Raw genomic sequence first — 19,695 nt, forward strand, 5'->3', positions numbered from 1 at the left:
CTTAGGCCAAACCCTCTTGTTATTTAGCTGATCTCGGCTCGGTTAGGCCAAGCTGTGTTCAGTACGTTGATCATCAGCCTCGGCTCTCTTAGGCCATACTTTTAGATTGCACATAACAGATATATAAATTACATAACACATATGTTCACTTATAGGGAATATCAGTCCCATTCAGAACCACTTAGGTGAAGTTTTCTTACCTCAAGTCCCGATCGAAGGATTAAAAGCGGTCCTGAGCACAATCCTTAGTCCTGAGCCTTAACGGAAACCCTAGTCACAAGCAATAGGTAACTATCAAATTATAACCCAATTAAATGTTTTGGAAATAAATACTAACTTTTGGGCCCTAAAATTCTACTAAACTGGGTAGTAGAATTCGCCCCGAGCGCTTAGGTTTAAATCCTCGAGCCTCCCCGAGCTTAAAAATTAACCTAGGTTATGGTTGCCTAGGCAGGTCGCGGTGCGCCTCAAGTTAGAGGCGCGAGCCTCATGCTCCAAAGGGGAGTAGGGCCGCAACTTTCCCACCCAAGGGTAGCGGCACACCCATAAGTCAATAATCCCTCAGGACCTTCTAGGGCACGCGGCCGCAGTGCGCCCCTGTGAACCCAAAATTCTCTGGGTTTCTCCAATATTTTCCCAACTTAATTCAACCTAAAATCCCTTGCAACCTTCAACCACATAGTTTAGGCATAATAACTCACCCCAATACCTACTAAAATTACCACCCTAAATCAGGACTCAATCAACATCCAAAAACCAGTCTAAACTTAACCTAACAATCTAAATTCCCAGCAAAAAGAAGACAGAATTCTTACCTCAATTTAGTAGCTTAAATCCCTTACTTGTTCCTTGGTTGACCCTAGCTTAATTTCCAGATTTCCCTGCAAAATTCCTTGAGTTTTCTCCTCCAATACTTCAAAGTTAACTTAGCCTCTAGAGAGGGAAAGGGAGAACATGTAAGAGGGAGAGGGAGAGAGTGTTTGAGAGTATTCTGATATGTTCCACTAAGTTCGGATCCCTCCATCCTAAGTCTATCTCTTCCCACTATATCTCTTTAATTAAAATGACCAAAATGCCCCTTATTCTAACCCAGCTTCCTATTTTCCCTTAGGGGAAAAATGTTCATTAACCCCTATTCCCTCTAATTCCTCGAGTCGTCCTACCAATTCCCAATTGATTCCGACAAGCCCAACTAATCACCAAATGTTATACTCGTTACACGATAAATCTCAAGTATATAAGATTCCCAAAATACCCCTAGGCTCACCCTGAGCTGGGTATTAAACCCTGCTATGACTATTTCGCTAATTCGCTCACTAGGATCGCCTCGAGCCGTATACTGCAAATATATCCACATAATAATGTGGTCTCAATTATTTAACACATATAATCTCATTTCTGCCCTTAATAGGCCAAGATTACATATATGCCCGTATTAACAAAAACGGGCCCACATGCATATTTAATACTCATTAACATGCTTATAAATATATTCATCTTATCATATAAATCATGCATGCCACATAGTAATGCATTTAATCAATAAATCACACATATGTCCAATTATGCCCTCCCGACATGCTAATCATGGCACTAAAGCCTATTAGCATTTTTGGGACGTTACAGTACTACTAGGGTCTGACTCCTATCTCCAAATGAAATCCTAAATCGAGCCTACCTCACCCACTTATGGTGTGTTTTAGATCGTTCGAACTGTCCGATCTTGTAATGGGGTCTCTGAGGAAAGCCGATCACACTATAGGTCAGGTTTCACAATTAGTATTATTTCTCAAATGCAAGGTACTGCTAGGGGCCGACTCTGATCTAGCAATGAGATCCTAAATCGAGCCTAAATAACCCACTTAGGTGGTATTTAAGACCTTCGGAACTGTCCGATCTTGTAACAGGGTCTCCAAGGGAAGGTACAACTAGTGGACGAATCCAATCTCACAACGACATCCTAAATTGAGCCTACATTATACATTTATGGGTTATTTTGGACGGTTGGAATGGTCAAATCTTGTAAAGAGGTCACCGAGCATAACCGCTCATAGTATAGGTGTAACGTCCTGGATATCCAAGACTGTTACACTGTGTGTTTATAAAGTGCCAGACTTGCTAACCAAGTCATTTAAATAAAATCGTGTTGTTGAAACTATTAAGGAACTAGGGTTTAAAGTGTTTTGGTTTCAAAAGCCACATTTACATTAAAAGAGAACATTGTTTATTTACACGGGATCCCAAAAATATTAGTTTAAAGGCCATCTACAAAAGTTACAAGGTTCAAATACATTAACCAGCCATACTAAGGCAAAACGAGCAGTTAGGCAATCCCTGTCCTGACTCACTCCTCGACCATGGTGATCGAACAGCTGGCTAAGTACATTCCACCTCGGGGCTCTCCACCTCAGGCTTGGTCCAGCTTGCCTTTGCCTTTACCTGCACCATGTAGCACCCGTGAGCCAAGGCCCAGCAAGAAAACACAACAACAACAGAGCATGAACAATTAACAGACAAATCAATAACTCACATTGCATCTCATAAACCCATATATATCATCAGTCAGTATAATCAAGTATTTTGCATACTAGGAATTTTAGTTCATAATATACACAATTCACAAACGATAACCAGGGCTAGCGCCCTCAGGCTGCTCCCTCTGTTATCCCGTTGTTCCTGGCTCCCAGTGGCCAATTCGCGCCCTGTGCGGTAAAATCATGTACGGTACTCTTAGACCGCTTTCACATGTCCCATGGCATGATACCAACATTGAAATGATATAACTTTAGGGAGCACTTAGTCCCATCACAATCTCACAACCGGGTGCAGTTTTCTTACCTTTCAATTTACTGGTTTCCGATGCCACGAAGCTGCGAGCACGGTCCTCTACCCCGAGGCTCTCCAAAGTCCTAATCACAACATAAATGAAACATCCTTTGTCACTAATCAATCCATAGCTACCTCCCTGGAACCAATCCCGCACTCTCAAAACCCCCAAATCCCTAAAACAACGCACCGAAGACATCCCTCGAATCCCCGGAGCAAAGGCTCAAAATTGCAAATTCTAACATCCTAAAATTGGCCTAGCGCCGCGGCGCTGCCCTCTAGGGCCGCGGCGCCCAGCAAGTCAGAGAACCCATCACCCCCAGAAACAGCCTTGCGCCGCGGCGTGCTAGAACAGCGCCGCGGCGCTCCTTCGCTAGCCCAGAAAATCTGGGTTTTCCCTGCGTTTTACCCGAACCCAAATCATTCCAAACCATCCCAATTTCATACCTAAGCCCCAAAACTAATTTAAAACCCCACATAGACCAACCAACAACCTATAAACATTATAATCCAACTCAATTACACAACCACCCACAGAATTCACACTTAAATTCAGATTCAAACCCTTGAACCAAAGCTTGAGAAAAGTGAAAACCAGCCCCTTTAGATTCTTAAATCATAACAGCTATGAAGATTTAAACATGATACACTCTTACCTCAGTCAAGAACCCAGCTTGAATTCTCCTCAACTCTAGCTTCAAATCACCTTCTCTTCTGATTACTCCAACTCTGAATTCATGCAAAACCAGCCACCAACTTGCTTCAATTCATACTCATCATCTAAAAACCAGACTTGAAACTTAAACATATCATAGCTAAATCCTTACCTCTGAGTATTCTTGGCCTAAGCTTGATTGATAACTTCAAACACCCCTTGATTCTCCTTCCAAGAGCTAAAGTTCAGCTTCCCTTTTCTATCTTTCTTTTGTTCTCCTTCTAGGTCTCCAAAATTTGGCATAAAACCAACTTCCCAAAATGTTATACGTAAATGTATTTTCCTTCAGCTCAAACTCATCTATTTACTGCCAAAAGACCAATTTATCCCTCTATTAATATCCCTTTCTAACTAGACCACAAGGGCTTACTTGTCATTTTACTAGCTTTACAATTCTACCACCTCTCCAGCAAGCTTGTTACTCTCTATGGTTACTAACAGTTACGCAGGTTACCAAATTACCAGTTACCACTATCCAGCTTTCTAGAACCGTTTCGACACGTGCATCTCATTAGTATCACCGCACCCGCGTGGTACAAATCACATATCATAATTATCACATAACATAATACACATAGTCATATAACATGCTTAAAATCATAACCATGCATCTAAATCATTAAAATCACACATAATTCCCATTATGCCCTCCAGGCACACTAATCAAGGCCCTTAAGCCCAATTAGCGAATTTGGGTCGTTACAATAGGTAAGATTTCACTATAAATGTTATTTATCAAACCGAAGGTACTACTAGGGGCCCACTATGATCTTGAAATGACAATCTAATTTGAGCCTACCTCACACAATTAGGAGAATTTCAAACCGTTGGAACGATCTAATCTTGTAATGGGGACTCCGAGCATAATTGATTTCACAATAGGTCATGTAACGCCCTACTACCCAGGGACCGTTGCGCTGTTCATTTGAAACAGTGCTAAACTTGTTAAACGAGTCAATTGGCCAGAATCGTGTAACTAAATGTGATTAACGATTTAGGATTAAACATTTTGGTCAAAGAGACAACGTTTCACTAAAATGTTTACTGTATACATTGGGATCCCAAAATATATTTTAAAAGTTAATTACAATAACAGATTTACAACCAGCCAACCTAAGAGGAAAAATAGGGTTTAACCCTAGTTCCTCTTTAAACCTTACGAACCTAGCTCCCTTGCATATTTCTCAATCTAAATCTCAATCAAAACATAACCAAACAATCTCAAAATTACAACCAATCATCCCCATAACATTATCACCATTCAAACAACAAAACCCAAGCTTAATACCACTTAAAACACCAACCATATCCACCTCTAAGATCATAATCTCAACATTACAAACTATCTCAAAAATAGAGTAAAAAAAATAAGAAACTCACCTTAAAATCCTTACCTCAATCCAAGAATTGAACCCCTTCAGTTGTTGAACATAACCCTAAACTCTGAATCTTTAATCCTTAAGCCTCAAATCCCTTTGCTTGCTTCAAAATCCGAACCAAGAGAGAGAAGAGAAGAAATCGAGAGAGAGAGACAGAGAGAAAGAGAACCCTCTGTTTTTCACCCTTAAACCCTCTACAGCCTTCCTTGGCTAAGTATATCCATTGGTCAAAATGACCAAAATGCCTCTAAGGCCATTTTTATTCATCAAAGTCAACAAGGGAAAGATTGTCATTTCGTACCTATCTCGTTAATCATAATTAACGTCCTCCAATTCCCATTATTCCCAATATCCTCAATAATTATTAAATCATATCCCTTAACCCGCTCATTCCTAGTAATGTACCAAACACCAATTTACCCCTAGGCTCAACCCGAGCCCAGTAATTAATCCTGTTATGACCAAACTATTAACTTACATCCTAGGATCGTCTCATGCCGAATAGGTCAAACATATCCACATAATAATGTGGTCTCATCCATATATCACATACATGCACATAAATATACAGTTACGCTCTAAATGGCCAAAATTACGAAAATGTCCTTCTAATAATAAGTTGGCCCACATGCATGCAATTATCATCAAATAATAATATAACTCACATAATCATGCATGTAATCACATAATTCCACATAATATCACATAATTCCGTAATTTGCCATCCTGGCCCCCTAATCAAGGCCCCAAGCCTTATTAGGAAATTTGGGACATTACAACTATCCCCTCCTTACATAAATTTTATCCTCAAAATTTTATCTGAGTAGCCCGGAATATCAATCCCACATATTTGATTCCAGTTTCTAGGTCGCTCCCTCAACCTTACTATTGCTATGTAATACCTTAACCAAAGGTATAACTTTGTTTCTCAGAACCTTGTTCTTTCTGTCTCATATATAAAGTGGCTAGTTTCTCATAGGATAACTTAGCCTCCAATTCCAGATCCTCATGACTCAACACATGAGTCTCATCAAACACAGGTTTCCTCAACATGAAAATATGAAATACACTGTATATTGCTGACAGTGCCAAAGATAAGGCCAATCGATAGGCAACTTGACTGATCCTAATCAGTATTTCCAATGGTCTTACTAATCTAGGGCTCAACCTGCCCTTATCTCTCACCCCTTCCATCGTGAGACTCTAAGGAAGATATCGTCTTCCACTTGGAACTCCACATTCCTTCACTATAACTTAACATAACTTTTCCATTTACTCTGGGAAGTGAGCATCCAAGTTCTAAACTTTTCAATAGCCTCAATGGTCCTCTAAACTATAATACGAGCCAAATATAACATGTCACCCATCTCACAGCATCTCATAAGGTGCACCTCCAATAACTGGATAACACTCTCTCTGATTTACCATCAGTCTGCGGATAGTAAACTGTACTAAACTCCAACTATATACTCATTTCCTTCCGTAACCTTCCCCAAGACTTGGTAGTTATAACAGGGTTCTTATCTGTTAAGATAGACCTTGAATTCTCAAGAAGGTGTACTATCTCTCTCACATAGACATTTGTATACTGGTCAACTGTATTACTCATTCTTACTGATAAAAAGCGAGCTGATCTATACACTGGTCCATAATGACTCGAACCAAAACATGTTGACCCACTATCGTGGGAAGCCCACCACGAAACCTATGGCGATGTTTTCTTTACTTCCACTATAGAATACACAAAGACTGCAATGGACTTACTGGTTTTTGATACTCTGTCTTGACCTGCTAACAGGTTAAGAACTTGGCCATGTATTCAATCATGTCCCTCTCCATCCCAGGCCACCAATATAAAGCTTTCAGATTCTGGTACATCTTTCATGATGTCTAGATGAAGAGAATAAGGGTAGCATAAGATTCATCCAGAGTCTCCCATTTAATTCCAGTGTCCATCAGAATATCAGTCTGATCCTTATACCTCAATAAATTTATACCTGACACTGCATAATCCTTAGCTAATTCAGCTAAGACATTCCCCTTAATTTTCCGCATCTGTGGTTCACTCAACTATTTTCCTTTGGTCCACTCTAAAAGAGTAACTCAAACATAATGTTTGTCACCTGGCCCACCAGTAACGCTGCTCTAATTTTGGTCCCACCCTTCAACTAACATGATGCTTGAGCAATCACCTTTTCTTGTCAATGAGATATCATAATATTCTATGAACTGGTTCTGATTTGTGCTGATCCCACTGGCACAACCTAAGTGGTATCCAAAAACTAGCTAGGAGTTCTATGCATCCTCCTACAGTAGCTCTATCTCTAAATACAGATATCATAAACATACAAGATCCGTGCACAATGCCCACAAATACAAGGGTTTCTCACCCTCAAACCCAAGGATTACTATCCTTTCCTTACATGATGTCATTGCCCCATACTTGGCTAACCAATCCATATCCAGGATCATACCGAAGTCAGTCATAACCAACTCTATCAAATCAACTGTTGAGTCTTCTCTCCACAATAATCTAACTCATCTCTTAAAATTACCAATAAAGTATCAAATTCCCATCACAACATATCCATGTAATCTGCATATCAAATATATCCCTCTTTAGATGCAACAAGCAAATAATAACATGGCACCAAAACTAGTCAGCACAAATTAGTGAAAGTTGTCCTGCCACCACTGGGGAACCAGCCCCTATCTCAGTCTCAATCTCTAACTGCGTCAGAGCGAACTCTCGAGCTGGAGTCGAGTTATCTACCCCCTTTTTCTCATTTCTCCTCCGTCCTGGGCAGTCCTTCTTGAGATGCCCAACCATTCAACAAAAGAAACATGCCTTTGCTCGGCATCCCTTCAGATGAAGCCTCTTGCACCGAGTGCATTTTGGGTAAAGTTTCCAATTTTTTGTTCTTGTCCGATCCGATAAACGGAGATGCCATTATCTGAGCTCTACGCTCTCCTTCTCAATCTAATTTCCCGGGCTCTCAACCGCAAAGGCCTTCCCTACCATCTGAGCGTAGGTAGAGATCTAATGTACTGGGGCGATTCTAATCCCTTGAGCTATTCTAGAATTCAATCCCCAGATAAACCGCTCCTTCTAAGCCTCATCCGTGGGTACCATATCAAAAGAAATCTTGACAAACCCATCGAATTTGTTAACGTATTATGATATTGTTGTATTTCCCCGAACTAGGTTCAGAAATTCATTTGTCTTAGTAGTCTTAACTGCACCATAATAATATTATTCATTAAACACCAGCCTTAATTCTTTCCAATCCATCACAGCTGTATCTAGTGTCTGGGATACTACTTCCCACCATGTTCGGGCATCATCCTGCAATACATATGTAGCACAGATCACCCTATCATGCCCATCCATTGCTCAACTCTGAATTGATCTAGGCCTCCCTCAAAAACTGGAGGGAAATAATCCTGGAATCTCCCATAAAGAAATTCCCACTTGTTCTCAACCCTAGGTTGAGCCAATACTAGTGCCACTCTTGGCATGGCAAAGGAAGAGGTGTTCCCTGACATAACCAACTGTTGTTTTAAACACCTGATCTCTTCCTCTTGCTTCTGTGATCTTAATTGCATATCTGTAAACACTTGCTGCAAACTCTGAAGGGAAGTTGAAGAACTCGGGCCTGGGCTATAGTTCCCAGCCTCGGTATAACCACGAACAGGTCTCATTAATTTATTTGGATATATACCTTGTGATTAAATCACCATTCAATAACTTGACCCATTAAACATGATGATCATATTCAAAAGTCTTCCCCAAGGGAACAATCTTATCACACCACATTCAAAACCCATTGCAGTGCTAAAAACATGCCCATGACATTCATACATCAATTCATAACTCCTGTTGTTCCAACATACATACCATGCCTCCAAATTCAGCATGCAAATAACACATTTATATATTCGCTGAGTAGGTAATCATATAATCATATCAATAATCAAGAGCTAAGCCTTAACAAAATCTCATGCTCCCTAATAAGGTGTGCAGGTAAAGCATTTACATTCTATTTAAGCAGTTAAGCACATAACTACATAAATTGTTACCATACCCTAAGTGAAGCTTGTCTTTAGTGACGAGTGTACATGCCCAGCTTGTCATCAGGAACCCTTAACCTTTGATCGCTCTGATACCAAGTTGTAACACCCTACTTGTAACGACCCAAATTTACTATTAAGGCTTAAGGGTCGTGATTAGTGTGCCGGGAGGGCATAACTAGATTATATGTAATTTAAATTATTAAAAGCATGTTTATGTTATTATTTAGATATATTCGATGCATGACTATGTGTACTAGTATGCATGTAGGCCCAAATTAGGTTATAAGGGTATATTCATAATTTTGACCATTGAGGGCATAAATGTAAATATTTGTGATAAATTGTTGAGACCACATTATTATGTGGATATATTTGTAACCTGTGACTCGAGGCGATACTAGTGAGTTGTTTAGCGGAAAAGTCACGGCTGAGATTTATACCCGGCCCGGGATGAATCTAGGGGTATTTCTGGGAATTTAGAAAATATATTGCAAACCGTCTGATATTGAGGAATGTAATTGGTGGTTAGTTAGGTGTTAGGATGTAAGCGGTAATTTTTAGGAACATTCGAGGAACTAGCGGGAATTGGGAATAATGACTTTAATACCCTTAGGATGTTTATAGGGTTTAAATTTAATGGGAGGGTATTATAGTCATTTGGTTATAAGGGATAAGAGTTATTTCAGCCTTTATACACTTAGTGGAATATTTAGAAACTGAGGGAAACTGAAAGAAAAAGGGAAAAGACAAAAGGGAAAGAAGAAAAAATAGAACACTTGCGGCTTACCCTTTTCTCTCTATTGGTTAATCATTTTCTTACACCATTTCTTGTGAATTCTTGGAGCTGTGGTTCAGAGGAGGGTTAGGTCAAGTTTAGTACTTGAGGATCTTGGTGAAACTAGGAGTTCTACTAAAATTCAGTCCAATTAAGGTAAGTTTTAAGGTTGTTTTTCAATTTCTGGTTTTTGATGTTGAAATGGATTTCTGAAACTTGGTCTTGATGGCAATTAAGGGAGATAACTTGAGGAGCTGATGAGCTTAGGGCTGGAAGTATACTAAAGATAGCATAAGGTCGAATTCCCCACTTGAGGTAAGAAATTATGAGCTTGAACACTTGAATTCTGGACTGTTCTGGTTCTCTTTTATTGGGTTTTTGAGCTTCATGCTCAAACATGGCTTTTTCTTTGTTTTGGGGTGCATGTGGCTAAGTTATATATGGTTGGGTTGTGTGGGGTGAGATATAAATGATGGTGGGCTCATTTTGGAGTATAGTTATGGTTTGGAAGAGTTTTTATGGGTTTTGGTTCAAGGAAGTTTGAAGGAGACAAGTCCGAGAGGTGGAGTGTTGTAACTAGCGTTGTAGCGCTAATCTTTGGGTGCTACAGCACTAGGCCTGGGCTGTTTGGGAATTTTGGCTCTGTTTGTAGCGCTATAGCTCCCACTTTATGGAGTTGTAGCGTCGCCCTGTCTTCAGAAGGTGATTTTTGGATTATTTCTTAGGATTTTTGCCCAGGGGCTCGGGGTTTGATTCCACCACCCCGCTTGGTGGAATTTGGGCTTCCCGAGGGCTCGGGATTCATCCCGAGGTTAGGTTTTGGGATTGAAGTTTGGTAATGGTTCTAACATATGATCGTGACTAGGTGTACGCTAGGGCTCATAAGGGATCGTGCTTGAGGGTTTTCATCATTGATCAAAGCTACCAGAATTCAAAGGTAAGAAACTGCACCCGGTTATGTGTTAATGATGGGACTAAGAGCTCCCTATATTTGTATAATGTCATAGATGGTATTATGTCGTGGGACATGTGTTAAACGGCCTAAGAGTGTCGGGATCAATATTTGCGCATATGGCGCAGCTCGGCCACTGGTAGCTGAGGACAACTTAATATTCATTAAGCTCAGTTTAAGCGGGTCGGAGTCAATGGGATGATTAGGGGATGTGACCTAAGGATGTCGATCCTAGTTATTACATGTGAATTGGTTATTAATGTTAATTGATAAGCTTGGTATGTTGAGTGCCTGATTATGTGGATATTATGGAATGTTAAGTGTATGATTATGCTGTATGAATTATCTGACTGTTTGATTGATGACTATGCTCTGTTATTGTGTTTTCTTTCTGGGCCTTGGCCCACGAGTGCTACGTGGTGTAGGTAAAGGCAAGGGTAAAGTGGACCAGTCCTTAGTGGGAGAGCTTTGAGGCTTAATGTACATAGTCTGCTGATCGGTCGCCACAGCCGAGGAGTGGTACAGGACGGGAAAGCCTAAATATGTGATTTAAATTATTAAAAGCATGTTTATGTGATTATTTGGATATATGTGATGCATGACTATGTGTACTAGTATGCATGTAGGACCTGATTAGGTTATAAGGGCATATTCATAATTTTGACCATTGAGGGCATAAATGTAAATATTTGTGATAAATTGTTGAGACCACATTATTATGTGGATATATTTGTAACCTGTGACTCGAGGCGATCCTAGTTAGTGGTTTAGCGGAAAAGTCACGGTGGAGATTTATATCTGGCCTGGGGTGAGTCTGGGGGTATTTCTGGGAATTTAGAAAATATATTGGAGAACGCCTGATATTGAGGAATGTAATTGGTGATTAGTTAGGTGTCGGGATGTAAGCAGTAATTGTTAGGAACATTCGAGGAACTAGCGGGAATTAGGAATAATGACTAAAATGCCCTTAGGATGTTTAAAGGGTTTAGATTTAATGGGAGGGTATTATAGTCATTTGGTTATAAGGCTTAAAAGTTATTTCAGCCTTTATACACTTAGTGGAATATTTAGAAAGTGAGGGAAACTAAAGAAAAAGGGAAAAGACAAAAGGGAAAGAAAAAAAAATAGAACACTTGCGGCTTACCCTTTTCTCTCTATCGGTTTATCATTTTCTTGCACCATTTTTTGGGAATTCTTGGAGCTGTGGTTCAGAGGAGGGTTAGGTCAAGTTTAGTACTTGAGGATCTTGGTGAAACTAGGAGTTCTACTAAAATTCAGTCCAATTAAGGTAAGTTTTAAGGTTGTTTTTCAATTTCTGGTTTTTGATGTTGAAATGGATTTCTGAAACTTGGTCTTGATGGCAATTAAGGGAGATAACTTGAGGAGCTGATGAGCTTAGGGCTGGAAGTATACTAAAGATAGCATAAGGTCGAATTCCCCACTTGAGGTAAGAAATTATGGGCTTGAACACTTGAATTCTGGACTGTTCTGGTTCTCTTTTATTGGGTTTTTGAGCTTCATGCTCAAACATGGCTTTTTCTTTGTTTTGGGGCGCATGTGGCTAAGTTATATATGGTTGGGTTGTGTGGGGTGAGATATAAATGATGGTGGGCTCATTTTGGAGTATAGTTATGGTTTGGAAGAGTTTTTATGGGTTTTGGTTCGAGGAAGTTTGAAGGAGACAAGTCCGAGAGGTGGAGTGTTGTAACTAGCGTTGTAGCGCTAGTCTTTGGGTGCTACAGCGCTAGGCCTGGGCTGTTTGGGCGTTTTGGCTCTGTTTGTAGCGCTATAGCTCCCACTTTAGGGCGTTGTAGCATCACCCTGTCTTTAGAAGGTGATTTTTGGATTATTTCTTAGGGTTTTTGCCCGGGGGCTCGGGGTTTGATTCCACCACCCCACTTGGTGGAATTAGGGCATCCTGAGGTTAGGTTTTGGGATTGAAGTTTGGAAATGGTTCTAACTTATGACCATGCCTAGATGTACGCTAGGGCTTGGAAGGGATCGTGCTTGACGGTTGTCATCATTGATCAAACCTGCCGGAATTCAAAGGTCAGAAACTACACCCGGTTATGTGTTAATGATGGGACTAAGAGATGGTATTATGCCATGGGACATGTGAAAAATGGCCTAAGAGTGTCGAGATCAATATTTGTGCATATGGCGCAGCTCGACCATTGGTAACTAAGGACAGCTTAATATTCGCTGAGCTCGGTTTAAGTGGGTTGGAGTCAGTGGGATGATTAGGGGATTCGACCTAAGGGTGTTGTCCTGGTTATTACATGTGAATTGGTTATTAATGTTAATTGATAAGCTTGGTATGCTGAGTGCCTGATTATATGGATATTATGGATTGTTAAGTATATGATTATGTTGTATGAATTATCTTATTGTTTGATTGATGACTATGCTCTGTTATTGTGTTTTCTTGCTGGGCCTTGGCTCACGGGTGCTACGTGGTGCAGGTAAAGGCAAGGGTAAAGTGGACCAGTCCTGAGTGAGAGAGCTTTGAGTGGCTAGTAGCTATACCTATAACCTGAAATTTTTGTAAATTGTCTTTTAGACGCTATTTCTTGTTGGATCCCATGTACTAAAATGTTTAATTATATGAAATTCAAATTTTGTGACCAAAATCTTTTAACCCTAGTTCAATAATAGTTTTAGTAACACGTTTCCAACTAAATGACTTGATTAGCAAGTCTTGCACTTTTATAAATACACAATGTAACGGTCTTGGTTATCCAGGGCGTTACACTACTACCCAGGGACCATTACGCTGTCCATTTTAAACAGTGCTAAACTCATCAAACGAGTTATTTGGCCATAATCTTGTAACTAAATGTGACTAACGGTTTAGGATTGAAAATTTTGTTCAACGAAAGGACGTTTCACTAAAACGTTTACTGTATACATTGGGATCCCAAAATATATTTTAAAGGTTAATTACAATAAAAGATTTACAACCAACTGACCTAAGTGACAAAATAGGGTTTAACCCTAGTTCCTCTTTAAACCCTCGGCTGTGGTGGTCGAGGAGCCGCATATGTACACATCGTCATCTATGCTCTCCAACTCAAGGATGGTCCAGCTTTCTCTTGCCTTTACCTGCACCACATAGCACCCGTGAGTCTAGGCTCAGCAAGAAAACTTAAACATGCTTATGAGCAGTTAATAACGTGTCGCAAAATCATAACAAGCATGCCTAGTAGTAATAACCCTATTCATGCATGCAGGCAGGTACAGATAAATGGTTGTGGAGTCCTGCTCTTTGAGGTATATGAATAATAAGTCTCTCTCTGTATTGATGACTAATAAGCTTACCTCTGATGCAGACGACTAATAAGTCACTCTAGAGTAGATGACTAATAAGTCGTCCTCTGAATAGATGACTAATAAGTCACTCTCTGAATAGATGACTGATAACTCACTCTCTGAATAGATGACTAATGAGTCTATCTCTTGGGATCCACTCCCTAAGCCATGTGACGTTTCAGTTACCTGAGCCTTTTGGCCCTGGCTCTACGTAACTAGCCTTTAGACTAGAAAAGCACTTTAGTTTTCTTCGACCTTGGGGTCAGTCCATCAAGCATTTAATGCTCATGTTGATTAGATCTAATCATTTCAGCTTGAGTTAAATACCCTAATACCGTTCTTGACTCATAAGCCAATACCATACGACCAGTGCTCAGTACTATTGTCGATCTTGACTGATAAGTCACAGCTTCACAATCAATACTGAGACCAATGCCTTTCCCTTACTAATAAGTCAGTGCTTCCTCAATGAGTTAATGCAAACAAACATATATCATATGTCAAATATGCAGATATATGGCATTTAGCATGCTTAATCAATAATCACAAGCATAATTATAATCATGCACAATTACAGAGACTCAAGCTTTGGAAAATTCAATATTTCACATTCATGCCATGCCATAATCACATGTATCGCATGCATCACATGCTTCACATACTGGGTGTAGTTTTCTTACCTTTGGCTTAAGCGTAAAATAAATGAAGAACGACCCTTGAGAAAAATCATGTCCTTAGGTCCCTTACCGATCACCTAATCATAACCAAATATAAAATCCCATCAATAAAATGAGTAATAAAAGGTTCATGGCTTAACACCCAGCTCTCAGGACCTCGATTCCTACTAAAATAGTTAGTAGATTTGATCCTGAGCCTTGAGAATTGGAAACTCACGCTTGAAACTCATTAAAACCCAACCTTACACAAAAAGGACAGGCAGGCCGCGCCTGCCCCAAGGACCGCGGCGTGCCCCTAAGTCAGAGAGGTCCTCTTCCTGGGTGTTGGGGCGGGCCGCGACTTGACCCTATGGGTCGCGTGCGCCTGCCCAGATAATCCTGTCATGCCCAGATAATTGCTAAATTACAACCCATTAAACCGGTAATTCCTGATCATATAATGGATTCCCAAAATACCCCTAGGCTCCTCCCGAGTCGGGTATTCAACCCCATTGTGACTATTTAGCTAAACTGCTCCCTAGGACCGTCTCGGATTGTGCATCACAAATATATCACCACACCCTCGTGGTCTCAATCACAATTCACACATATATCACATCTATGCCCTTAATGGGATAAAATTACAAATATACCCCTAATAACTAGATGGGGCCCATATGCATATTTAATTCACCTAAACATGCATTTCTAATCATATAATAATTTAATTCACACATTAGCATAATTAAATCAATTATTTCCCTCCCGGCACGCTAAACAAGGCCCTAAGCCTTATTTGCAAATTTAGGACGCCACAAAAACTACACCCGATATGTGATACATGTGATTATGGCCTGACTCAAATTATTGAACAAGAATATGAATAGGGCATGAACGCCTAAGAATGTGCACGATTATGATTATGCTTTCCATTATTGATTAAGCATGTTAAATGCTTCGTATCTTGTTATTTATTTTATGATGAATGCATGTTAGCATTATATAATTGAGAAAAGCATTGAATTTTTGGTCAAGGTCGAAAATAGTGCCGAGCGCTAGTTGAAATGCATTGACTTATTAGTCAAGGAAGACTATAGCGCGCTGAACGCTAATCATTTTTGTTAGGCTAACCAGGAGCGTATTTTACGCTTGTCCAACCTATTGGTCATGGAGAAATTCTACGCCAGGTACGTTGGGCCAGCTCTAAGGCTGGTTATACAAAGGAAAAGGGCTAAGGCCCCGAGGTGACTGATTAGTCAAGGATGGCCGTAGCACATTGAGTGTTGGTCGTAAAGCATTGACTTATTAGTCAAGGACGGCCTTAGCACGCTGAGTGCTGGTCGTTATGGTTATGCTTAACCAGGAGCACAATATACACTTGTCCATCCTATTGGTCGTGGAGAAATTCAGCGCCAGGTACGCTGGGCTAGCTCTACGGCTGGTTATATAGAGGATAATGGCTAAGGGCCCCAGGGTGACTGATTAGTCCTATATCTTAGGGCACTGAACCTCATACTTACTTATTAGTAAGTTAATTATGAAAAACGTCCCCATATGACGTTGTGGTCATTTATATGAGTGGTATGCATGCATGAGTAGGGTTAATACGTCTAGGCATGCTTATTATGATTTGGTAATATGTTATTGACTACTTATAAGCATGTTGAAGGTTTCTTCCTAAGCCTTGGCTCACGGATTCTTTGTGGTACAGGTAAAGGGAAAAGAAAATTGGACAATCCTTGAGTTGGAGAGTTTAAATGACGATGTCTACATATGTGGCTGCTCGAACACCACGGCCGAGGGTTTAAAGAGGAACTAAGGTCAAACCCTTTTTTACCGCGTACGTCGGCTAGTTGTAACTTTTTCATTGTAGTTAACCTTTTAAATGTACTTTGGTTTCCCATGTGTAGGTAAACATTTTAATGACACGATGGTACCTTTGACCAAAATTATTAACCCTAAACTGTTAATCACGTTTAATTACACGGTTATGAACTAATGACTCGTTTAGCAATTTTAGCACTATTTAAAATACATAGTGTAACGGTCCCTGAGTAGTAGGGTGTTACAACTTGGTATCAAAGCGTGCCAAGGTTAAGGGTTCCTGAAGATAAGCTGGGCATGTACACTCGTTACTAAAGACAAGATCCACTCAGGTTATGGTTACTATTTATGTGGTTATGTGGTTATGTGTTTAACTGCTTAAATAGGATATGAATGTCTTACCTGCATGCCTTATTAGGATGCTTGAGATATTTTGATATAGCCTGGCCCTTGACAATTGATATGATTATGTGATTACCTGGTCATTGAATATATCAATGTGTTATATGCATGCTAGAGTAAAGAGCATGACATATTGTTTGTAAGAGCAGGGGATATTCATTGATGCATGAATTTTATGGGCTTGTATATTAGCACTACAGTGCTTTGTGAATGTGGTGTTATGTGATTTTTCCTATGGGGAAGGCTTTTTAATGTGCTCATCATGCTTAATGGGTCAAGTTATTGACTGCAAACGAACTCAGAGGTTATGTACCCAAGGCAGTTAATGGGACTCGGTGGAGTTTATTTTGAGGCTGGGAATTACATCCAGGGCCTAAGCCCTCCACTAGGTTCTCAGAATTGGCAGCAGGTGTTTACGAATATGAAATTAAGATTGCAGAGGCAAGGGGAAGAGATTAGGTGTGTAAAACAGTAGGTTTTGTCAGGGTACACCTCTTCCTTTGCTATGCTAGGAGTGGCACCAGTTTTGGCTCAGCCTAGGGTTGGGAACAGGTAGGAATTTCTATGTGAAATATTTTAGGAATATTACCCTCCAGTTTTTTAGGGAGGCCTAGATCTATTTAGAGCTGAACAATGGATGGGCATGATCAGTTCCATCCCTCGACAGTATGGGGGTGGTAGGTTACGATAGGGTGATCTGTGCTACATATGTGTTGCGGGAAGATGCCTGGATGTGGTGGGAATTGGTATCCCAGACACGAGATACAACAGCAGTGAACTAGAAAGAATTTAGGAAGTTTTTTAATGAAAGATATTATTGTGATGTAGTTAAACTGCTAAGACAAATGAATTTTTGAACCTGGTTCGGGGAAATACAACAGTATCAGAGTACGTTAAAAAATTCGATGGTTTGTCAAGTTTACTTTTGATATGGTACCCACGGATGTAGCTCGGAAGGACCGATTTATCTGGGGATTGAATTCCAGAATAGCTCAAGGTGTTAGAATCGCCCTAGTACATGAGATCTATACCTACGCACATGTGGTAGGGAAGGCCCTTGTTGTTGAGGGAACGGGAAATGAGATTTGGAGCGAGAGTGCCAGAAAGCACGAATCTCAGTGTAACGACCCAAATTCGCTAATAAGGTTTAAGGGCCTTGATTAGCGTGCCAGGAGGGCATTAATGGAATAATTTTGATTTAATGGGTAATTATATGTTTAATAATGCTTATATGATAATCGATTATATTATGTGGTAATATGATATGTGATATATGTGAGAACCACATTATTATGTGGACAGGTTCGCTGAGCACGACTCAAGACGATTTTAGGGCCAGATAGTGGGAAAAGTCACAGTGGGGTTTAAGATATGACTTTGGAGAAGTCGGGGATACTTTTAGACAGCAGATAGTGATTTGGGTTATCGGGACATGGAAATAAATATATGGAGATATATTTGAGGTTAGGATGTCTAGGCGGGAATATTGGGGGATTTTACCATGTGGCAAAGTGCTTGACCTGTTAGTAGGTCAAGGAGAGTATCAAAAACTAGTAAGGCCATTACAACCATTGTGTATTTCATAGTTGAAGTAAAAGGACATCACGATAGATTTCGTGGTGGGATTGTCGAGGATAGTGGGCCAGTATGATTCAGTTTGGGTCATTATAGACCAAAATACAAGTGAGCACACTTTTTACCAGTAAAGATGAATAATACAATTGACTAGTATTCAGATCTTTATGTAAGAAAAATAGTACGACTTCATGGGACTTCGAGGTATATCCTATCGGATAGGGACCCTGTCCTTACTTCCAAGTTTTGGGGAAGGTTACAAAAGGCAATAAGTATACAGCTGAAGTACAGTATAGCTTATTATTCTCAGACTGATGGTAAATCCTGGAGGATTATTCAGATATTATTGGACATGTTGAGAGCATGTATATTGGAGCTACCATTTGATTATTAGAGTGGCACCTTATGGGATGCTATATGGTAGAAAGTTTAGATCGCCCATTCACTAGGATGAGATGGGTGGGAGGAAATGTTTGGGTCCTGAGATAATTCATAGGACCATTGAGGCTATGGAAGAGAATACAGCTCGGATGCTCATTTCTCAGAGTAGACAGAAAAGTTATGTTGATCTAAAATGAAGGAACGTGGAGTTCCTACTGGAAGACTATGTCTGTAACGACCCAAAATCGCTAATAAGGCTTGAGGGCCTTGATTAGTGTGCCAGGAGGGAATGTTGGTATTTATGTGTGATTTTATGAGTTAAATGCATGGTTATGATTTAAAGCATGTTATATGACTAATTGAACATTCGAGATGCATGACTACGTGGTTAGTATGCATGTTAGGTGAAATAAATATGCATGTGGGCCCCGTTTGCATGATAGGGGTAAATTGGTAATTTTAGCCCGCTGAGGGCATATATGTGATAATTGTATTCTATGAATTGTACCACATGAGTGTGGTGTTATTGTTGTGATGCACATGCCGAGACGGTCCTAGAGAGCAAGTTAACTTAAGAGTCACAACGGGATTTCTATACCCGGCTCGGGAGGAGCCTAGGGGTACTTTGGGAATTTTATGGTTAAGTAGAGAATTGGCGGTTAATGGTTATTGGAGATTTAGTAACCTGGGTAACCATTAGTTACTGCTGAGAGTAACAAGTTTAGGTGAAAGAAATGGTAGAATTGCAATATAGGAGAAAGGACTAGAGTGCCCTTGAGGTGTAGTTAGCAAAGGGTTTTGATGAAGGGGTAAAATGGTCATTTGGC

Source organism: Humulus lupulus, chromosome 9 (assembly GCF_963169125.1).
Source record: "Humulus lupulus chromosome 9, drHumLupu1.1, whole genome shotgun sequence".
In the NCBI taxonomy this organism is placed as follows: Eukaryota; Viridiplantae; Streptophyta; class Magnoliopsida; order Rosales; family Cannabaceae; genus Humulus; species Humulus lupulus.